Below are 7,758 nucleotides of genomic sequence, written 5' to 3'. Positions count from 1 at the left end.
CCCCCCCCCATGGGACCGTGCCCCCACCCCCTCCCCCAGCTCCGTTCCCTTCTCCGCACACGCTCCAGCCCCTCAGTGTCTGTCCTGCAGTGAGGGGCCCAAAACTGACCCCAGGATTCGAGGTGTGACCCCACCAGTGCCCAGCACAGGGACATGATCCCTGCCCTGGTGCCACTGGCCACACTGTCCCTGATGCTGGCCCAGATGCCGTTGGCCTTCTTGGCCACCCAGGCACATATTCAGCCACTGTCAACCAACACCCCAAGGTCCTTTTCCGCTGGGCAGCTTCCCAGGGACGCAGTGTCCGTCCTGCTCCCTCAGGGTCATTTCATCATGTTACCCATTGAAGACATCGGTATTTTTACCATCTTGTGGCAAAATTAACATACAAACTATTAGTGTGTCACGGGCCAACAACACTCCCTCGCCTCACCCTGGGTGGCGAGAGCCGAAACAGCCTTTCTGCCGCGTGTCTGTACTGAGCCTGCTCCAAACAGGGGATGGGCAACTGCCCAAGCCAGAGGTGAGGAAGGAGAAGAGGGAGAGACTCAAAAGCTTCTGCCCCCTCCAGTGACCTGCGCTACCACTCATTACGCAAGAATAACTGAATATGTGATTAAAAATGCGCAGCGTGTGGTATACACTCCAATATCCGCAATGGCTATAATCACACACCGAGCTACCTCACCTTCAGCTCAGCTGCTTTCCAGCCTGTTCACCTTCACCGGTGTTCTGAAAAGTGGCTTCGTTTTGCATTACAAAACCAACTGAATTTTGCCTCTATAGATTATTCTTCAATCAATTCCCATAAAAATAAAACCCAATTAAAGCCTCGGGGAAAGGAAAACCATTTTTTCCCCTTATTGCAAAATTACTGCTATGTTTAAAACAACTTCCAGACTTCAAAGCTGTGCGTGATCACAGGGCAGCCTTGCACTTCCATTTCCAGCGTGCTTATAGGGATGCGGCCGCCTCCACCCCCACTGTGACCACGGTGCTCACCTGGGATCGGTATTCCCTGGCCCTGACCTCGGCTGGAAGCGTGCCAGGTTCCAGGAGCTGGAAGAGCATTCCCAAACCCTTGCATGCAAAAAGGAATTTTCCAGCACAAGAAAAGCCCAGCAGCCGAGGGATTGCCCTGGGCTTCAAACCACGACTGCCGAGCAACCGCAGGCCGCTGCCCTCCATGGACGGAGCGAACAACAGAAAGTCTCTAATTCCACAGCAGTTTCTTTTTCCTTTCTCTTCTATTTTTACGCTGATAGCCAGGACACGAAGGATCAGATGGACTGAGGAGCAGCCCAAGGCGTAAGCAGCCTGAGAACGGATGTTTTTGGATGGGATGTTTGCTTTGGAGCCTTTCCCAGCTTCTGTCAGATGGCCGGTTATCCTCCGGCATACCTTGGCAGGAAAACTTACCCCCCAACGCTTTTTGCCATCGCCTGCGCACCGGCCCCTCAGAGCAGGTCGGTGGGATGCTGAGGACGTGAGGTGAGCGGGGTGGCCAAGCACGGCCACCCAAGGTAGGACCAGGGCTTTCAAAGGCTCTGAGCTCTCTTCGCTACCTTCCGCCTGCCAGAGGGAAAACAAACAGCGCAAACACAACGCATCGGATGGAGATAAAGGATTCTTCCCTCGGCGTTGTTCATGTTGGCAGAGAGAGGCTTTGGGGGTCTTCAGCGTGTACTATCCCAATTTCCTCACTGCAGATATTCCTGTCTCTGTAGACAGGGAGCTTCTGGAAGGAGACGGGCCGAATGAAAAGGGAGGTGGCCAAGTTTCAGCTTCGATGGGGAACCGTGGCTGTGATTTCTGTGATCACTCTGCTCCTCGTAGCCTGCTGCACCCCTCGCAGCAGCTCTTCTCTGCGTACCTGTGTGCCAGCGCCGCTGCGCTGCACCCAACCTGACACGGGACAAAAGGTTTCCTTTCTCTCCGCACAAACTCGCAGGGGAGCTGTTTAGGGCTGCACCCGTTTCGCGAGGCGCTCTCCAGCAGGACGGAGCCTAAGCGTGCTCCTTAATAAAAACTTGTGTTAAATACTGGTACTACAGGTACACATTTTGACTTGTTTCAGAGATGTCCTCAACTGGCAATCTCCAGCCTTTCAGAGAAGTGTGACCAGGGCAGTATTGAAATAAATATTCAGCTGATAAGAAAATCCTGGAAACGGGACCAAGAAAACACAAAACTGAGGGGATTTAAAGCCTCCCTGGACCATAAGGACGTTACAGCATTCAGCGATGTGGTGCTTCTGCGATAGCTCTTTGCTGGGGGTGGCCGCTGGCAGCTCCTGTCCTGCCTCTGTGTCATGGTCCACTGCCGGGGATGCGCACAGGAGCAACACCCAAAATGATGGATCTGGGCTGGATATCACATCTGGGGTGGAGCTTTTTAAACCCTCTGCTGAACAGGCTGTGGCAGAGGGGATGGAAAAGGCCACAGGGAATCTCTCTGCTCTATCTGTGGCAGGGAAAACCAAAACAGGGCAGATCAAAATGTCTGCGTATATCCCTCCCCCTCCGATAAATTTGTTTCTGCCACCAGACCCGATGTGCACCTTGGCTTTTGCACCCCAGCAGGTCATTTCTGCCTGCAGCTGCACTGATGTCCTGCTCGAGGGGACATCGTCTGCTGAGAGCAGCTCTGGGGGGGAAACACGTACGGGAACAAAAAGGCTGTTTTTTCTTTCTGAATGGCTTTCTAAGGCTGTATCAGGTATTAGCTGGCATTTCTGGAGCTGAGGTTTGCTGGGATGCCCATAATGGTCATCCTTAAGTGTCATCCCTCTGGGAGCTGAGCAAAAGGACAGACCCATGGCGCTGTCTGAGTACAATTCCTCGTGCTCTCGTACCAGCCACTTCATCTTCCGGTGACTTGCTCCCCCTTTACACAATCAGCATTATAATTTGTGACAAGTTTTAAATTTTTATAATTAGTTTTAAACAGCATCTAAGCTGGCGTTTTGCTCATTGTACAAATACCTCATCAAATTTCTAACTTAATGATGCACAGGGTAATGAAATCCCTGTCACTCCCATCGTTTGCCATTCACGTCTGCACTGTCCCGGTGAAGGGTGTTTTGTCACCATGAGAATGTGCAGTTGGGTGTCAGGAAATTACCATCTCAGTAGCACATGGGTGATAATAACATTATCGCATCGTCTCCCAGGATGAAGTGTCAGAAATGCTATGACAAAGTCTACCCAGTGAGAAACGAGAGCAAAAAGCTGTGAATCTGAGAAACTCAAACCAGCAGCACCCAGTAGCAAGCTTTCCTGCAGTGTGAGTAAAAGAAAAAGGAGAGAACTTCATTTTAATATAAAATTACAAAGATAGAACAGGAAAAGACTTTTTACTCCTATGTGATAACTATAAAGAATTAATAATGTGCACAGAAATTTTCAGAGCACGATGACAACTTCATACACATCTAGATACCACAAAAGAAGGACTTGGATGTGAAAAGACAATTGCTCAGTGGTTGGGTCTTGTGCATCTACCTGGCTCCTGGTCCCATGGGAATGGCTTTGGTATCGATTCCAGTGCAGTAGGAACATGCTTTAACCCAAACTAAGAAGGTGTAAAGCACAAAAGTTTTGGGACCGGAAGATACTGAGGTGGTTAGGAATGCAACATGAGAAAGGAAGTGAATGTGCAATCTTGGTCTAAAGTGGATTTTTATGGTCAAAATCTTTCAAAAAAAAGGATTTACTATAGATACGTTGATCTCTCTTTAAGCACCCTGTGGCTGGAAGCAATGGTAACCGAGCATTTCTCATGTACATCCACAACGAAGCCCGTGGGGAATTCTGAAGCCAGCTTCCAAAGTCATCGTAATGAATCTGAGGCCAGTCTGTCTGAGGGTCTGATTAGAAGAGAAAGATTCATGAAAGATAAGAATGAGGCTCTTTTCCAATATTTTTCTAAGTTCTTTTGCTTATTTTCACTGCGGTTAACTTCACAGAATCACAGAATAACTCAGCTGGAAGAGAGCTCAAGGGGTCTCATCCCACCTCCTGCTCAAAGGAAGGTCACCTATGGGGTCAGACAAGGTTGCTCATGGATTTGTCCATCCAGGACTTGAAAAATCTCAACAACATCTCTAGGCAAGCAGTTCCAAAGCTTGATCCTCCTCGTGGTGGGAAAATTCTCCCATGTAGGCAGTCCGAACCTCTCCCAGCCCAATTCATGCCTGTGGCTATCGCCCTCCCACCGCTCACACTGAGAAGAGCCTGGCCCCTCTTCGCAATGACCCCCTCGTTGTTACGGGCAGACTACAACGAAGCGCCCCTTCAGCTGTACCTGCACCAGCCCTTGTCCCTCAGCCCCTCCTCATGAGGCAAGAGCTTGAGTCCCCAGACATCTTGGCAGAGCCCGTCCCAATCCTCGCTGGGATTTTGCTCAGTGACCCCTGCAGCCATTCCATACTGGCTGCGTGCAGAGCAGGAGTAAGTGCGTGGAGCTCTGCTGGCAAGGGACGTCGTGAGTAAACCCATCCTGCCTCTGAAAGGCAGAGCTCCACCCTTCTGCCCGAGCTCTTCCCAAACCCTAGTGCAGGAACTGGTGACCCCCAATCTGTTCCGGGGGTTCCAGGGCAGGGTCACGCACAAGAAGCATCTGCACTTCGTAGATTTTAAAAGAAGGCAACCAACTGCCAATTGGAGTGTGCCCATTCCTCGTACACATATTAACTATTGGAAAATTATGTCCAGCTTTGATTCCTTCACCTTGACAAATTAAAAGACTTTGGAGAAGTGACACAAGAATGATTTAACACCGACCTTTCACGTGATTATTCATATCACGGGACACTAATGAAGTGTATTCTCCTTCACTTGCCCAAGCAAAGATCAAGATGTGACATGACCGGGTCTGTAAACAGAGGTTTTCTGCACAGCAGGGCAGGGCACGATGCGATGCCGTGTCTAGAGACAGACTAGAAATAAACCCACCTTCAACGGTGTGGTTAATCTACCTGAGCAACGACTTAGGCGTGTCATGGGTTCTCCCTCTTTTTGCTTTTAAAAATCAGGTTTAGACGTCTTCAGAAAAAATATGCAAAAGCACTACAGATCAAAGAGAAAGCATTTCTTTGATACAAGCATTTTTGGACTAGATTCTTTGACTACTGTTTTACAGGTCAAACTGGGTGATCACATAATCTCTGGGTTTGCAATCACTGTGTGGTGTCATGCTGAGAGCTTTAGCTTGAAAAAAGGAGCTAAAGGATTCGAAATGTTGTATTTACTATGTATTTGTCAATACTAAGTTTTGTTTTGTCTGCAGAACACACAATAAAGCTAAAAGTGCTACCCAAACTGAAAATTAAACATTATTTACTGTAATATCCATTGCTTCTTAAACCGCCTCAATATAAAGACACTAACTCCAAAATCAGCTTAAGCCTGAAGAGTGTTTGCTGTGTGTCCACTGGAATTATTTTCTATTCATTGCATCTTGCTTTCTTTGCACAACTACAAAGCACCAAGCTTTGAGTAGTCTGAGTGCTGAATAAAACGTAAAAAAAAAAAAAAAAATCAACCTCCAAACTCTTCCAAGATGAACTCCAGATAAAACCCAAAGCATTAAATCTTGCACTTGATGAAACATAAAATCATCCACAAAAATTCAGTCCAATCATGGATGATCTCAATGATAATAAACTCCTATTAACTTGAAAGAATGGAATTTGTGGGTGGCAAGCGGATGAAGATGAATGCAATTAACCTAAGGGAATATGGATTCACTCTCGCTCATTAATCATCACATTTGGGTTTTGTTGAAAACCTGGAAAGGACACATTACTGAATGCCACTTTTTATATTTTTCAAGCAAGCATTATAGCTGGGATATTTCAGTTCACTAGATAATCACCACTGCTAGCAGAAGATAAATGTATTCAGGAGTTAATAGGGTGTAGGCTATTCGGAGTGAATTGCTTTTTCTTTTTTTGAAGAGGAATTCATAAGAACACCCTCAGTTTTACCCAAATCATTGCCCATGGGCACAATGTCTCTTCTGCAGCCCTCAGGGATTACAGCAATTTCTTTGTAAGCTTCCAGAATAGGGAATGTGCTGCAATTCCCTCTCCGGCTATCAAGTGGTTTTACTGAATGTTTTTGTGCAAGAGCTTGCGAAGCCAACTGTCAGTACAGGAGGTTCCGCTGAAACGAGGCTCTTAAAGGCCAGCTTTTCGAAGGAGAGGCGCACACCGCATCTACCACAATTTCAAATGCCTTCTATCTGTGCTCGGATGGTCGACGTGACAAAAAACAAAACCCTGTAACCTGGATTTCCTGGCTCTGAGACCAGCCACACCGTCAGGGCACATCTGTGTATCCCAGCAGATGAGTAGGATTTGTGGGAATGCTCTCCCTGGGTGGCAAGAATAAACAATTCGGGATGATTTAATAGCAGTTTTCTAAAAAAGTGTCATTGTATAAGAAATGTTTTGCAATCAGAAACATGTGAGAAGCATTCATACTTTCTCTAGGTTGTCATTTTGAGTACACCCACCACACGGTTTAAGCGTAACTGCCACTTTCCTCCCAAACCCGGCCTCCAAGTGCAGTCTGGCTCCAAAAATCCTGCCAGCTACATCCAAAAAAACCCCAATCCCATCGCTGATCTGGCATCCTAAGGCACGATCGAGGCTTTAAGGCATAATGCTTTCCTAAGTCTGGGGGATAAATGGCATCTTGCAACATGGCAGCCAAGAAATGCACCAAACCTCAACATCAACGAAAAACAAAAGGCAATAATAGGAAAAGAATTTGCCTCTGAATTCCTTCTGTAAGAAGAATTTGGTTGCTACACAGCATTGCTGAGAGGGAGGAATTGCTTTCTTGTCTTTCAAAAAGTATTTGAGATTCCAAAGGGTCTGACCCACTGTGGAATGAAAATAAAGGATGTTTCACAGCCTTTACATTTCGTACCAATTCAAAGGGGTCTCTGCACCCTCTTTCTTGTCTCAGATCTCATAAGCCCAAAAAGGCCCTGAGGTACGCGCTCTGGTATGACTTTTCCCAGCTGCCACAGCCCTACATCACCAATACTAAGAATTTGTTATTCACCTGCAAATTTTTATTCCACTTACTCCATTGAGCACTGTCTTCCCTTCCTATACCTGACCTTTCGTATGTCCCATTCAGCACTTCATTTTCTTGGTCATCCAAAGGCTTTTAGAGCGGAGAAAATGATAATATTCACAGTGTGCCTTTCTTCAAACTGAGCCAGAGAGTAATTGCTCATAAAAATCACAGGTACAGTCCAAAAATGTTCTGGGCTGGTATGTAAGTACCAGCATATAGGAATGAAAGTCTGATTTCTGCCCGGGCTGCTGGGCAAGCTCCCGTCCCCCTCCGCGGTTTGGGATGATGGGGACAGCTCCCCTCGCCTGGCTGGCCAGGAGCTCCTGCGCCCGCACGTCTCCATGCTGAGTGGATTCTGGCACTTCCTGGGAAGGGCAGAACTTCCGCGCTGCCGGGTGGAACCCGCGCAGGCTGGAGGGCACAGCTTTGAAGATGTGAATCCTTTCTGTTGACCCCAGTGTGTAAATGGAGAACCGAATTTGGACGCTTGGGGAAGCGGGGTCAGCACATCGCAGCCCTGTCACAGCAGCTAAGGGAATGGCAAACTCTTGGGAGCACTGTGACCATCCCTGTGGGATATTGCGATACCAAATCTACAGCCTACAACCTGATTTTTCACCCGACCAAAGCGATGAGGAACAGGCGGGAGGTGGCGTGCCAGCCC

General features: G+C 47.7%; 1 protein-coding gene across 2 annotated transcripts in view; it reads right to left on the bottom strand.

Annotated features, from left to right (window-relative positions):
- VEPH1 (ventricular zone expressed PH domain-containing 1) overlaps positions 1 to 7,758 on the bottom strand; it is a 78,102-nt gene that overhangs the window by 5,608 nt on the left and 64,736 nt on the right. The window lies entirely within an intron of this gene.

Source organism: Eurypyga helias, unplaced genomic scaffold (genome assembly GCF_000690775.1).
Source record: "Eurypyga helias isolate BGI_N326 unplaced genomic scaffold, ASM69077v1 scaffold1132, whole genome shotgun sequence".
NCBI lineage: Eukaryota > Metazoa > Chordata > Aves > Eurypygiformes > Eurypygidae > Eurypyga > Eurypyga helias.
The sequence above is the reverse complement of the archived record's forward strand: the minus strand, read 5'-3'. Positions and strand labels throughout refer to the sequence as shown.